This window comes from Dioscorea cayenensis, chromosome 20 (assembly GCF_009730915.1).
Source record: "Dioscorea cayenensis subsp. rotundata cultivar TDr96_F1 chromosome 20, TDr96_F1_v2_PseudoChromosome.rev07_lg8_w22 25.fasta, whole genome shotgun sequence".
Classification (NCBI taxonomy): Eukaryota; Viridiplantae; Streptophyta; class Magnoliopsida; order Dioscoreales; family Dioscoreaceae; genus Dioscorea; species Dioscorea cayenensis.
The window spans coordinates 12,281,935-12,298,295 of NC_052490.1; the positions used below are offsets into that span (position 1 = coordinate 12,281,935).

Sequence of the window (16,361 nt, forward strand, 5' to 3'; positions counted from 1 at the left end):
AACATAGTATTAGGTATTTGATTAAAAAATAGGAGACATTACTGTATGAAAACATAATATTATAGTTTTGGTTCAAAAATGGGAGACATTCCAAAAAGAAAACATAGAATTATTGAAAAATGAGACATTTCACAAAGAATACACTGGGATTCTTGCTTTGCGTTCAAAAATAGAGCTATTCGAAAAAGAAAAATATATGATTAGTATTTTGATTGATATGAGATAGTATGAAAAGAAAACATAGGATTACTGTTTTGATTGAATGATAGGAGACATTTTTGAGACGAAAAAAATAGGATTACAGTTTTGAATTAAAAGTAGTAGAGATTAAGAAAAGAAAACATAGCATTTGGGTTTTGATTAAAAGATAGGAGACATTCTAAAATGAAGACATAGGATTAGAATTTTTATTCAAAAATAGGAGCCATTATAAAAATAAAACATAACATTAGGGTTTTGATTAAAAATTAACAGAAATTCCCAAAACAGAAGATAGGATTAGGGTTTTGATTAAATAAAAGATATTCCGAAGAGAAAACAAAGTATTAGGGTTCTAATTCAAAACTAAAAAATAGGACACATTCCAAAAACAAAACATAGGATTAGAGTTTCGATTAAAAAATAGTAGAGATTTAAAAAAGAAATAAAGGATTAGGTTTTTGATTGAGAAATATGAGACATTCTGAAAAGAAAACATTGGTTAGACTTTTGATTCAAAACAAATAAATAGGAGACATTGTGAAAAGAAAAAAAATTCATCAGTTTCGGGTTTTGATTAAAAGATAGGATTCATTCGGAAAAGAAATCATTAGATTCGAGGTTTTGATTCAAATATAGTAGGCATTCCAAAAAGAAAGCATAGGATTAGAATTTTGATTTAAGAATAGGAGACATTATTATAAGAAAACATAGAATTAGGGGTTTGAATGAAAAATATCAAACATTAGAATAAAAAAAAACATCAAATTAGTGTTTTCATTAAAAATGAGTCAATATTCAAAAAATGTAAACATTGTATTTGGGTTATGACTGAAAAATATGAGATATTACTATTAAAAAGTAAAATTAGGGGTTTGATTAAAAACTGAAAAATAGGGAACATTTACAAAAGAAAACATAGGAATAGGGTTTTTTTTTTAAAAATAGCTTACATTCCCAAAAGAAAACATAACATTTGGGGTTTTAATAGCATTTTAATAAAAATAAAGGACATATTCCATAAATAAAATAAGGGATTCGGGTTTTAATTCAAAATTAAAAAATAGAACATATTCCGAAAAGAACACATAGGATTAGGATTTGGATTCAAAAAGTGAAAACAGTCTGAAAAGAAAAGGAAAGAAAGGATTAGGTTTTTGATTGAAAAATAGGAGACATTTCTAAAATAAAACATAAGTTAAGGTTTTGATTCAAAACTTATAAATAGAAGATATTAAGAAAAGAAAACGTAGGATACAGATTTTGATTGAAAGGTAGGAGGCATTCCGAAAAAGAACACATAGTATATGAGAGTTTTGATTCAAATATAGTAGGCATTCCAAAAAGAAAACATAGTATTATGGTTTTTATTGAAAAATAAGAGGCATTACTATAAAAAAACATTAGATTAAGATTTTTATTGAAAAAAATGTGGCAGCACAATACGAAAACATAGGATAAGTATTTTGAATGAAAAATAGGAGATGTTACTATAAGAAAATATAGGATTAGGGTTTCCACACAAAAATAGTTGATATTCTAAAAAGGAAAAAACATAGGATTAGTGTTTTGATTGAAAAAATGTGATACATTTCGAAAAGAAAACAGAGGATTAATCTTTTGATTCCAAAGTAATAGATATTACTAAAATAAAACATCGGAGTAGGGTTTTTATTAAAAGCCAAAATATGGGGGACATTTCATTAAAACAAATAGGATTATGGCTTTTATTCAAAATTGGAGATATTCAAAAAAGAAAACTTAGAATTAGTGTTTTGATCGAAAAATAGGAGGTATTTTAAAATGAAAACATAGGATTAAGGTTTTGATTGATAATATGAGACATTACTATACAAAAACATACGATTAGGGCTTTGAATAAAAATAGGAGACATTACTATAAGAAAACATATGATTAGGGTTTTGATTCAAAGATAGTTCATATTCCAAAAATAAAACATAGGATTATGGTATTGATTCAAATATAGTAGCCATTCGAAAAAAAACATAGGATTAGGATTTTTATTGAAAAATAAAGACACTGTTATAAGATAACATAGGATAACGGTTTTGATTAGAAAATAGTTGACATTTCGAAAATAAAACATAGGATTAGTGTTTTGATTAAAAAATAGTAGACATTCTGACAATATCCCCTTGTTTATATCCCGCAAGTGCACGGGCTTGTCGAAGTAATAATCCCGGGTGAGTGGGGTCGAATCCACAGGGGAAATGAGGGTGAAGAGAAACGATAATCCTTTTAAAAGGACTCGCGCCTCTTGGAGTTTTGTACATCCGCACGGGTGTGCGGAAATTACCCACGGCAGTGCGTATCCCGAAGAAAGCCTCACAGGGGCAGATGCACACTCCTCTGTACTCTCAAGAAAACACTCACTATCTCTGAACTCAAAAACATGGGTGTGTGGAAAATACCAACACACTTGCACCCGACCCACAGGGGCTGTCGCACGCCCCTGTGGCTTCTCTGTCCACCCGAGAAGAATCGCTAAGTGTTTCACATACCCGGATGGAAATCCCGCACTTGCGTGGGCATTCACAAGCTTAACTCACAGGGGCAAGCGCACGCCCTTGTATCTTCTCGGGATGGAGAGAGCTCCTCTGCAGAGATTCGCACGGGCGTGCGAAAATTACCCACACCGGTGCGATTTTCACAAGGTCGCCCACTGGGGCGAGTCCACATCCCTGTGTGCTCTCGGGATAAATTGCCAATCTCTGTAGGAATTCACACGCCAGTGTGGAAATTAACCATGGGCGTACGAGAATCACATGGTCATTTACAGGGGCGAGTCCATGTCCCTGTGCCTTCTCTGGATGAGCTCGCAATGCAAACACACGGGCGTGTGGAAATTTAACACGCCCGTACGTTTTCTATGGATGACTTAGAAAATTCTGCAAGCTCTGTAGAAAATTTCTGAACATGTTTACACACTCAGAGCCTGCCCCAATATGCAATTTATACCAGTAAAAAACATGAGAAGAAGCTCAAACAACCAAAACTTTGCCAAATTCACATGAAAACACACGATGAACTTGAAACCCCACAATAAAATCACAGAAGAAATATATAAAAATCAAGACACCAACACTCAACACTTTATTCATGCACACACTAAACTACTTAACTACGAAAACAGTAAACACTTGGGTTGCCTCCCAAGAAGCGCTTGTTTAACGTCACTCAACTTGACGTACCTTCTCTTACCTCACGGGGTCTCATAGATGAAGGTTGCCCTCTTACCCATGGCTTCAAAACATGGTGAGTAAAGTCTCTTGAAGGTAGAGGGAGAATTATAAGGCTTAGGACAACCTAGCAATGGTTTATCAAACTTCTTCGGTTCACGTACATCTCCAACACCCTTGGAGCGTTTCCAGTGGCGTCTCCTAGCTCTCTTCATCTTCCGGAGCCCCTTCTACAAGACCATCGGGGCAGATGGTACTCCTTCCGTCGAACGAAGCATCGTTACTTCTTCATTATCCTCCTCTTGGTCGAACAAGCCCTCGTATGGATCCGGATTGAACATTTCCTACATGTACTCATCAACAATCTCATCAATAGCATCTAGAAAATATAAAGTATCATCGAAATCAAGAGAATGCCGCATGGCTTTAGCAAGGCGGTATGTGAGCTTGTCATCTCCAACTCTCAAAGTTAGCTCTCCACCGTCCATGTCAATCAATTCCTTGGAAGTCCACAAAAACGGCCTCCCAAGTATCAAGGGTACATCCGCATCCTCATCGACGTCTAGCACTACGAAGTCAACCGGAAAAATGTACTTGTCCACCTTGGCAATCACGTTTTCGATGATGCCCCTCGGATGTCTCACCGTTCGATCCGCCAATTACAAAGTCATCCGAGTAGGCCTAGGCTCGCCCAAGCCTAGATTTTGAAAGAAAGTGTATGGCATGACGTTAATACTAGCCCATAAGTCTGCCAATACCATTTCTTCACCCAAATTGCCAATGTTACATGGAATGATGAAGCTTCCCGGGTCATTCTTCTTGTTCACCATGTTCTTTTGCAAAACCGCCGAGCGAGATGCATCCAAAATCACTGACGCACTCTCCTCTAATTTCCTTGTGTTGGTCAACAAGTCTTTCAAGAATTTTGCATACTTAGGCATTTGAGCAAATGCCTCAACAAAAGGAATATTGATGTGGAGTTGTTTGAACAAGCTGAGGAACTTCTTGAACTGTTCAACCCCTTAGTCATTCTTTAATTTAGAGGGATAAGGGATTCTTGGCTTCAAAGGTTTGGGTACCACATCCTTCTCTTTGCTTGTTCCCTTCTCAACCTCTATAACCTCGGGTGCATCTTCATTTGGCTTCTGGCACAGAAGCTTACCATCAACCTCACAACCACTTCTCAAAGTGATCACCTTCACATGTTCTCTAGGGTTGGTCTCGGTGTTACTCGGTGATAAGGTCCCCTTGCTTATATCCCGCAAGTGCACGGGCTTGTCGAAGTTATAATCCTGGGTGAGCGGGGTCGAATCCACAGGGAGTAGGGAGTGAAAATACTTAATTTGATTCTTAGCTATGTGGAATATCAATAGTGATAAGTGTCAAATTGATTCAATTCTCAACAATAAAAACAACAAGTGAAAGAGCAAAAGTAAGAAGAGGGTAAGGCAATCGATAAAGAATGGGGTACTCGGATAATGCTTCACCTAGGATGATCGCTTCAAGTGCAAGAACTCTCTATTATGCTTCCTAATTAATGCAATGGTGAGTCGTGGAAATCCTTACATATATAGTCCCAAATCTAAGATCAACTATGCCTAACTCTATACATGTCCCCTGAGGAGAAATCAAACAATCTCAACACCTCACACTCGCATAGAGTTGCAATGAGCTCTAGGGATTCCAAGTGATAAATCTCTTCCTAAATATAGACCTACCCCTTTGGTCCAGGTGGAAGGTCCCTCGCCACAATTAAGCCATAGATACTAAGATCCTCTCAACGCATCACTCCATTGCACGCACAACTAGGCCCCAGCGGAGGTTTATCCCTTAGACCATTCACTCCATTATAGCCCCAAAGAACTCGAGGAACGGAGGTAGAATCTATCACGTCGGAGGGGAAAGGGGACGCTCCTGTACCTCTCGACTCACCCTCTCAACCCTCTCCAACCTAGATTTGTCTAACGCTAGTGGTGTGTCACTCACTCATAAGGTTACCAACAAGAACTCTCAACCCTAGTGTCACTCTAGGGGAAATGTTTATACAATCAAGCATTGAAGGTTGGAACTCACAATAAACATCAATTTATTGAAAGCATAATAAAGAAGTTCAATGAAACGAATACATCCTGGGGTTCACAATCATCCAAGTACCCACTAGGGGTTTAGCTCTCCATGGACCTTAGTACAGTCAAATAAATCGAATGTAAAAGTAATGAATCCATAAAGAAACCCCCTCGATGGTCGTGTCGATGGTCTTGTGGAAAGTCCTCTACTCATCGTCCCAAGAGATTCCTTCGTCCGGTATGAGGATGCGCCTCGATGGAAGCTCTCCTACGAACCTTCTTCCTAATGGAATCACGATGTCGAGTCTGTAGAACCTCTCCAAAACCTTGGCCAATACCCATCGAAACCCTAGCGAAGCTCTCTCCTACAGTTGGGGAAAAGATGGAGAAAAAGAATAGCAAAAATCGGGGTCTGAATCGGCTTTAAATTTAGGGTCGGATCGGAGCAACTCCCACGGGCGTGAGTCGATAGCAGCGCCCGTGCGAGGATTTCCACAGCGGCGTGGATACTTTCCACACGCCCGTGTGGATTCTGCTTTCTCGATTTCTCTGCGGTTGTGAGCAGTGTTACTACGTAATTGCTGCATTGTTCTTTGCGGTGCTGAGTAGCAGCGGGCACTGCGTTCACGCTCCCGATTAACTTCCCAATTCCATACTTTCCAATTCCCAATTCCATACTTTCATCAGGGTAACGCAAACGGGCACACCTTCATTTCATGAATCACTTGCTTCTTCAATAATGTACATGTTGGCGGGGCTCTTGTTCTTATATGCATAAGTCGAGAATGCTCGGCGTGGTCGCCTTTTATGCTCCTCCAAATAGATGTGCTCACTCGAATGCGAGGAGGTTGACACACTCTAGCATCTCACACCTGACCTATGACTTCGCGTTTGAACCTTAACAAGATCTCCTCCAAAATAGGTGCATTATGATCCACATTGGCCCATTTCCTTCATACTCGGCCCTCACAACCCTACCTGCATAAAAAGTAACATAAAAACACACATATTAATGTAGAAAACTGAGGAAAGTAATGCTCAACATAAGGAATGAACGCCTCAGCATTCATATCACACAAGCACTTATCAAACTCCCCACTATAGCTTTTTGCTTGTCCTCGAAAGCAAACATTAAAAACGATGCGTCGCATCCGTGAAGAAAAATATTGAAAGTGCTTGGCCTTAGGTTCACCAAAGTATACAAAAGATAGCATTCTACAAGTAAGGAAATTTCAACACTAAATCACGAAAAAAATCAATGCTCTAGCTAAAAACAAGAACCAAAAAGGGTAACAAACCCGAATTTCGTGTAAGTGTGTGAACTCACTCAAAACACCCCAAGTTATAGTCCTCAAAGTTCTAAGTGCAAAGGGACTTGTTATCTACACAAGTGATAAAAATTTTAAAAAGATGGTAGTAGCTTTACACATCCTCTAAGGTAGCCTTTTCCAAGCGGCCGCTAAGGTGGCTTTTCACACTTTCGAGGTGGTAGCTCTTTCTACCCGAGTGGTAGCTTTCACTCATCCTATGAGATAGCTCTTTCTCTCATTAGGGCATAACTAGTATCCGACTTGTGAGAGTAGCTTCATACTACTTCATAGGTGGTAGCTCTTTCCGCCCAACAATTCAAAATAAACAATAAAAACTATTTTTGTTCCTTATTTTCATTTTTCATTTTTTACTTTTTATTTTTATAATTTTAGCTACAAGAAAATAAACCTAACTCAGTCCCTTTAACATCGAACATGAGTTTCCAATAGAGTTCAAAGAGTGAGTAGTTCACTAAGTGTAAATCGGGCAAAAATTCCTAAAAATTCAAGCAAGAACTAGAGCATGAAAACATTCAATGTTAACAATTTTCCTAAACTTAAGAATACAATCATTGCAACTACGGTGAACCACCATTGGCTATGTGAGCATATATCAATCAAGAACAATAGAAATGATGTGTGCACTATGAAACTCCCCCCCACACTTAAGTTGTACATTGTCCTCATTGTACACATGCAAGCTCACTCATAATGTATATCAATGAAAAATATATGTGGGAGAAGCAATCAAAAAACAATACTCCCACGACTCCTAGTGTTGCGTTTGATGGAGCTAATTCATTGGGAGTAGTGTTCCAGCGGGTTGTGAAGCCCCACCTGCCAGAGTGCCAAAAGCACCTTGGCCGTGCCCATGACTAAGTCTCAATTTCCAAGAAGACAAGACCATCTGCATGCATACACGAGGGGTTCAGTGAAGCTCAAGAAAAACAAAAATAACACGAGTGTATAAAAGATGAAGCAATGAATACAACTCGATAATGTAAAAATAACATAAAAATCGAAGGAAAGTCCTTTTCACGAGTGAACAAGTCTAAAACATAAGAAAATAAGATAAAGTAAAATGCGTGAAAGTAAAAGAGGAAGAAGTCAAGTGTCTGGCTTTGCCGCTCGGGAGCTCTCTGCTGTCAACTGGAAGTGAAGCTACATGGTGGGTCCTCCCGGTCTTTGGGGGATGACGGGTCTGAAGGGTCCTCGGTACGTAGGGACAAATGATGAGGCAACCTCTCGCTCTAGGATCTGCTGTAAAATGTCAAAATGTGCCATGAATTCTATATACTGAGTGGTTTGCGTAGCCCTAATCTCGGCAACCTTGGCTTGGACCACTCCTATAGCATTCTCGAGCCTCTCAAAGCGATCATTGGCTCGAGAAGGTGAAAACATACTGCACTGGGGTGGTTCCTCTGCCACCGGAGGTGCCCTCGGTCTCCATCAATGCTGGGTCGAGGCTCGATCGTCGGCGAGATGCTCGGCAGTCATCACCCCTCATCCTCGCCTACCTCGGGCTGGTAGAACTAACGTAAAAACCCCGTCCGAACCATGCGGACCATGCCCATCAACCGCGCATCGTCTCCCAGACCTAGAGGAGCGGGTACACCTCGTCTTCTCGACCCTCGAATCGAATCCAAGAGACCCATGCCCATGATAATCTCAGTAATGTATGGGCTCGAGAAGATCACTCCATGCCTAGCATATCGCATCCGATGTCCGATGTAATCAGCCGGGATGTGCCCTAAGTGGATCGATGCACGCTCTACCATCGAGTACAAATACAACAACTCGCCCGACTCGTAGAACACGATCTGTCACTACGACCATTCACCGACCTACTCATGATGGCGTGCAAATATCTCGTATGCGGTCGGGAAAGGCACGCTGACCTTTGACACCCCGGGTTTCAGATCGGCCTTGACCACATAGCACTCTATAAGCTCTTTGCGGGGTCAAGGTTCCAGGATAATCAGTAAGCAACTATGCATACTCCTTTGTTTCTGTGGATGCCTCCTCGTATAAACCAAGTAATATGGAAAATTGCGTAATGCTTAAGCTATGATGGTGTCCAAATACTCTGAACTGAACGGTGCCTAAACTGTCGAAGCTCGCATATGTTCTATCAAACTCGAACGAGGAGAGCACCTCCAATGTAAATGCTCGGATGGCTGGCTCTCTAATCGTCAATAACTACCGCCAACCACCATCTGAAACAAGATCCTCAACCTCCTCAGTGAACCCATCTCCCTGCTGAAGATCTCGCAGTATTGTCGTGTCCTGGAATTGAGTCTATCCGAAACGGAGTCTCGATAAGCGCTCATAACGGACCTGATGTTCGAGAATCACAAATCGCATGTCCTCAGCTTCAGGGGATGACTCACGTGGCCTCTTATCAGCTTGTTTCTTTGACCTAGGTGCCATGATCTGTAAAATTTTAAACAAAATTGGTCAACCAAGTCGATAAAATAATATTGCAGAAATCCACAAGGTCGTTTGGAATTTCTGCACGCCCGTGTGGATCCACGGGGCGTGACAACCGCACGACCAAGCATCATCAATCCAAAAATACTACTCAATAATATCTCTAACTTTGTTCTAAATGTAATTCATTGTTCTAATTAAAGAAACGAGGCATTATTAACCAGATTAATCAATAGAAATTATGAATTGATGAAGAAGATGATGAAAAAGGATTTACCGATGAGGAAGAGTTTGAAAATGAAGAGCCGGCCGGAAAACTTCGCTAAAATCCGGTGCCATGGACTCGGAGTATGTTGTGAGGATGTTTTCGAGTGAGAAGGAGTCGTGAAGAAGGAGAGAAATCATCCCCTTTTTAAACAAAACTCGTGACTTCGGCGTTACGTGCATTCACAGGCGTAGAAAATACCCCACGCCTGCGTGCGCTAGACCCACAGGCAAGACTGCGCCCAGTGGCTTCCCCGGGTCATCCGAGAAAAATATCAAGTCTAACACACGTCAGTGGAAATTCCCCCACTAGTGTGGTCATTCACATGCCCTCAACTCACGTGGCGCGCAGCCCTTGTGTTTTCTAGGGATGGAGGGAGCAACCTGCGAGTTTCGCATGGGCGTGCGGAAATTACCCACGCCTCGCGTTGTTCACTAAAGGTTGCCCACATGGGCGAGTCCACTCCCAGTGTGCTCTCGGGAACCGCCCAACTCTGCAGAATTCACTGCCCAGTGCGAAATTACCCACGGGCGTGCGCCGCTAGGTGGTCATCCACGAGGCAGCCCTTGCGCCCCACATGCCTTCTCTGGATGAGCTCACGGTGAACATACAAGGCGTGTGGAAATTCCACACGCCCATGTGTTTTCTCTAGATGACTTAGAAAAACCTACGAGCTCTCAGAATTAATCAAAACATGTCCACACACATCAAAGCCCCTGCCTATTATGCAAAAATTTACGGGAGAAAAACACAATATAAAAACTCAAACGACCAAACTTCACGCAACTCACAACAAAAACCAACAATGAATTCTTTTTAAAGATCCACAATAAAATCGCTAGACAAGCACTCAAAAATTGAAACACCAACACTTAACAATTTATTCATGCAAGCAAACTAAACTAAAAAGGCACGAAAACGATAAACACTTGGTTTGCCTCCCAAGAAGCGCTTGTTTAACGTCACTAAGCTTGACGTATCTTTTCTTACCTCACGGGGTTCATGAATGAAGGTTGCCCTCTTACCCATAACTTGAAAGCATGATGAGCAAAGTCTCTTGAGGGTAGAGGGTGTACTAGCGGGCTTCGGACCACCAAGCAATTATTCGTCCAACTCCCTTGGCTCATGTACGTCTCCAACAGTCTTCGAGCCCTCTTCATTTTTGGAGCACCTTCTTCAAGATTCCCGGGGTAGATGTTTCCTCCCGATCGAACCAAGCATCGAGTACTTTCTTCATTGCTCTCTTCTTGGTCGAACAAACCATCATACATTATCTGGGTTGAACATTTCTGTATATATTCATCAACAATCTCATCGATGAGTGTCTAGAAAAATACAAAAATGTTATCAAAAATCAGAGAATGCCGCATGGCTTCACAAAGCGGCAAGTGAGCTTATCGCCTCCGACTCTCAATGTGAGCTCTCCGCCGTCCATGTCAATCAATACTTTGGAAGTCCGCAAGAACGGTCTCCCAAGAATCAAGGGTGCCTCTGCATCCTCATCGACATCTAGCACTACAAAGTCAACCGGAAAAATATATTTGTCCACCTTGACAAGCACGTCTTCAATGATGCCTCTCGGATGTCGTGCCGTTCGGTCCGCCAATTGTAAAAGTCATCCGACTAGGCCTAGGCTCACCCAAACCTAGCTTTTGGAAAAAAGTGTATGGCATGACATTGATACTCTCTCCTGAATCCGCCAATACCATTTCCTCACCTAAGTTGCCGATGTTACACGGGATAATGAAGATTCCCGGGACCTTCTTCTTGTTCGGCATGTTCTTTTGTAACACCACCGAATATGAAGCATCAAGCACCACTGAAGCACTCTCCTCCAATTTCCTCTTGTTGGTCAATAGATCTTTAAGGAACTTCGCATACTTAGGCATTTGAGCCAAAGCCTCAACAAAAGGAATGTTGATGTGGAGTTGCTTGAACAAACTCAGAACTTCTTATATTGTTCATCCCCTTGGTCATTCTTCAATCTAGAGGGATAAAGGGATTCTTGGCTTGAAAGGTGGGGTGCCACCTCTTTTCTCCCTTGCTTGTTCCCTGTGTCAACCCTCACGACCTCGGTGCGTGTTCTTTCGGTTTCTCACTCCGGAAGCCTCCCTTCAACCTCACGACCGCTTCTCAAAGAGATCGCCTTCACATGTTCTCTCGGGTTGGTTTTACGTGTTTGCTTGGTAAACTCCCATGTGGCCTTTTTGGAAATTGATTTCAATTTGCCCCACTTGATTTTCAAGGTTGTGCAAGGGAGGCGGTGTGATTGCGAAGTGTAGCCTCGGTCGATTCAAACCTTGTATTTGCCGATTGAACAAATCTAGCCAAGTGCTTCTCCAAATCCGTCATTCGAGTTTCCAAGCCGAAATTGCTTTCCACTTGAGGGGCTTGTTGTTGTTGTTGGAACCCCGATGGCCCCATGGTCTTACTGTGGTCCTTTATTACTCCATGAAAAGTTGGGATGATTCTTCCAACCTGAATAGTAAGTGTTGCTGTATGGATTCCCTTGAGATCTCATTCCATTACCTACAAAGACGACATTCTCAACTGAAGAAACATCACTAATGACGATTGGGCAATTGGATGGAGCATGTCCTCCACCATAACCGGTGCAATTGGTTACGGCCGCAACTCTATTCGAAGCTATAAGATCTAGCTTCTTACTCAAAAATCTCCACTTGGGCCGCCAATGAAGTTACCGCATCAATTTCATGGAGACCCGGCCACCTTTTTCTTCTCCTCGCGTTCCTATGGTAGCTATTTGACCCCATTTCCTCAATCAATTGACGAGCCTCTTGGGTCTTGCTACCTAAGGTACCTCCTACCGCAGCATCCAAGAGTTGTCTTGTACCTGCATTCAACCCATTGTAGAAGGTTTGAACAATCATCCACTCCAAATCCGTGTTGCGGACACTCTGCGCAGGAGTTCCTTGAACTGTTCCCATGTCTCAAATAGAGACTCCAATTCCAATTGCATAAAGGATGAGATCTCATTCCTAAGCTTGGGCTCGATTTTTACGGGAGGGAAATAACATGCTAGAAAAGCTTCTACCATCTCCTCCCATGTAGTGATTGATGCCCTAGGCAATAAGTGTAGCCACTGCTTTGCTTTCCCCTTTAAGGAAAATGGGAAGGCTCTCAATTTGATGGCATCATCCGTCACACCATTGATCTTCAGCATGTCGAACACCTCGAGGAAGCTCTCTATGTGACCTGTTTGGATCCTCATCGCTAAAACCGTTGAATTATGCGGATCGCTGCAGATATGGATGAATGCCGGCTTTAGCTCAAAATTCTGAGCTGTAATTAGGGGACGCACAATACTCGATTGTGTCCCCAACACCCGAAAGGTCCGCATAATCGGATAGTGTCCGTTGTTGCTCATTCTGCTCGCTATGTTGTCGATCCTTCTACTCCGAATCACTCTGGATTAGGTCGTTTCTTGCTGATGTTCTTTCCCTTTCCTTCGAAGTGTACGCTCAAGCTCGTGGTCTCATTCAATCAATATTGATGGATTCCCTCGGGTCATAACCCTGGAGTCGTACTCAAAGAAAAAGAAAAAGAAAATCAGAAAAATGATAGAATAAGAAGATATGGAATAGAATGTGGGGTGAAATAGCTAAGAAAACAAAGTGCAAAAGTATCTCTAAAAAGCCTAGCTCCCCGTCAACGGCGCCAAAAACTTGACAAGGTCCCTTGCTTATATCCCGTAAGTGCACGGGCTTGTCGAGTAATAATCCCGGGTGAGCGGGTCGAATCCACAGGGAGTAGGGGAGTGAAAAATACTTAATTTGATTCTTAGCTATGTGGAATATCAATAGTGATAAGTGTGAAATTGATTTAATTCTCAACAATAAAAAAACAAAAAGTCAAAAGAGCAAAAAGTAAGAAGAGGGTAAGGCAATCGATAAAGAATGGGGTACTCGGATAATGCATCACCTAGGATGATCGCTTCAAGTGGAAGAACTCTCTATTATGCTTCCTAATCAATGCAATGGTGAGTCATGGAAATCCTTACATACATAGTCCCAAATCTAAGGTCAACTATGCCTAACTCTATACATGTCTTGGAGGAGAAATCGAACAATCTCAACACCTCACACTCGCATAGAGTTGCAATAAGCTCTAGGGATTTCAAGTGATAAATCTCTTCCTAAATATAGACCTACCCCTTTGGTCTAGGTGGAAGGTCCCTAGCCACAATTAAGCCCTAGATACTAAGATCCTCTCAACGCTTCACTCAATTGCACGCGCAACTAGGCCCCAGCGGAGGTTCATCCCTTAGACCATTCACTAAATTATGGCCGCAAAGAACTCGAGGAACGGAGGTAGAGTCTATCACGTTGGGACGCTCCTGTACCACTCGACTCACCCTCTCAACCCTCTCTAACCTAGCTTTGTCTAACGCTAGTAGTGTGTCACTCACTCATAAGGTTAACAATAAGAACTCTCAACCCTAGTGTCACTCTAGGGGAAATGTTCATACAATAAAGCATTGAAGGTTGGAACTCACAATAAACATCAATTTATTGAAAGCTTAATAAAGAAGTTCAATGAAACGAATATATCCTAGGGTTCACAATCATCCAAGTACCCACTAGGGGTTTAGCTCTCCATGGAGCTTAGTACAATAAAAGAAATCGAATGTAAAAGCAATGAATCCATAAAGAAACCCCCTCGATGGTCGTGTCGATGGTCTTGTGGAAAGTCCTCTACTCGTCATCCAAGGATTCCTTCGTCCGGTATAGGATACGGCTCGATGGAAGCTCTCCTACCAACCTTTTTCCTAATGGAATCACGATGTCGGAGCCGTAGAACCTCTCCAAAACCTTGGCCAATACCCCTCGAAACCCTAGCCGAAGCTCTCTCACAAGTTGGGGAAAAGATGGAGAAAAGAATACCAAAATTGGGGCTGAATCGGCTTTAAATAGGGCTGGAATTGGGCAACTACACGGGCGTGGACAATACAAGTGCCCGTGCGGGATTTCCACACGGGCGTGGATACTTTCCACACGCCCGTGTGGATTCTCTGTTTCTCTGATTTCTCGGCCGGCTGTGAACAGTATCGCTACAGTAATTGCTACAGTGTCGCTGCAATGCTCTGATACTGCCTTCGACCTGATTAACTTCCCAATTCCATACTTTCATCGGGGTAACGAAAACGGGCACACGTTCACGTCATGAATCACTTGCTTCTTCAATGATGTGCATGTTGGCGGGGCTCTTGTTCTTATATGCATAAGTCGGAATGCTCGAGCGTGACTGCCTTTGTGCCCCTCCAAATAGATGTGCTCACTCGAATGCGAGGAGATTGACACACACTCTAGCATCTCACACTTGACCTATGTCTTCGCGTTTGAACCTTAACAAGATCTCCTCCAAAATAGGTGCATTATGATCCACATTGGCCCATTTCCTTCATACTCGGCCTCACAACCCTACCTGCGTAAAAGTAACATAAAAACACACATATTAATATAGAAATCTGAGGAAAGTAATGCTCAACATAAGGAATGAACGCTTCGCATTAATATCGCATAAGCACTTATCACTCGGCAAGCTTCCTTGTGGCCTTTCAGATAAGGACTTTGCAATTTGCCCTACTTGATTTTCAAGATTATGCAAAGAGGCGGTGTGGTTGTGAAGTGTAGCCTCAACTGATTGGAACCTTGTATTAGATAATTATACAAACCTAGTTAAGGCATTCTCCAAATCGTTCATTTGGGTCTCCAAACCTGAAACTCGGTTCTCCATGTTTGGGGCTTGCTGTTGTTGTTCGAAACTCGGTGGCTCTATGGCCTTTTGTGGACCTTGGTTGCCCCAGGAGAAATTGGGATGACTCTTCCAACCCAGATTGTAGGTATTGCTATATGGGTTTCCTTAATTTCTCATGCCATTACCCACAAAATTGACGTTCTCAACCAAAGATGCATCATCAATAGATATCGGCCAATCGGAGGGAGCATGTCCTCCATGACAACCGGTGCAAGTAATCACGGCCGCCACTCTATTCGAAGTTAGAATATCTAACTTCTTACTCAATGATTCCACTTGAGCCGCCAACGAAGTCCCCGCATCTATCTCATGGAGACCGGCCACCTTTTTCTTCTCCCTAGCATTACATTGGTAGCTGTTTAACCCCATTTCTTCAATTAATAGATGGGCAAGGTACCTCCTACTGCCGCATCCAAGAGTTGCCTTGTACTCGGATTTAAACCATTGTAAAAGGTCTGAACAATCATCCACTCCGGGAATCTGTGTTGCGGGCACTTTCTCAGGAGCTCCTTAAACCTTTCCCACGTCTCAAATAGAGACTCCAATTCCAACTATACAAAGGATAAGATATCACTCTTAAGCTTTGCGGATTTTCCTGGAGGGAAATATCAGCCAAGAAAAGCTTCTACCATCTCCTCCCATGTGGTAATTGATGCTCAAGGTAATGAGTGTAGCCACTACTTCACTCTCCCTTTCAACGAAAATGGGAAGGCTCTCAACTTTATGTCATCATCCATTACCCCATTTATCTTCAGCATATCACACACCTCAAGAAAGTTCTCTATATGACTGTTTAGATCCTCATCGGCCAAACCATTGAACTGTGCGGATTGCTGCAACATATGGATGAATGCCGCCTTCAGCTCGAAGTTTTGAGTTGTAATCGGGAGACGCACAATGCTCGATTGTGTCCGCAATACTGAATGTCTGGTATAATCGGATAATGTCCGCTGCTGCTCATTCTGTTTTGTAATGCTTTTATATTCTTCTACTTCCAAATCAGCTAGATTAGACTGTTCTTGCACAGGTTCTTTATCTTTTCTTCTAAGTGTAAATTCATGCTCGGGATCTCCTTTAATCAATATCGAAGGGTTCCCTCGGATCATAACTTGG

The 16,361-nt window shown here is 42.0% G+C and overlaps 2 non-coding genes across 2 annotated transcripts; both read left to right on the forward strand.

The window, feature by feature from the left end:
* The first annotated feature begins 12,369 nt into the window (after positions 1–12,369).
* On the forward strand, positions 12,370–12,477 carry LOC120252268. The gene has a single exon (XR_005533812.1). It is a non-coding gene; the product is annotated as a small nucleolar RNA R71 (small nucleolar RNA).
* A 3,248-nt stretch (positions 12,478–15,725) lies between these two features.
* LOC120252397 lies at positions 15,726–15,832 on the forward strand. Its single transcript, XR_005533930.1, has one exon. It is a non-coding gene; the product is annotated as a small nucleolar RNA R71 (small nucleolar RNA).
* Positions 15,833–16,361: the final 529 nt, after the last annotated feature.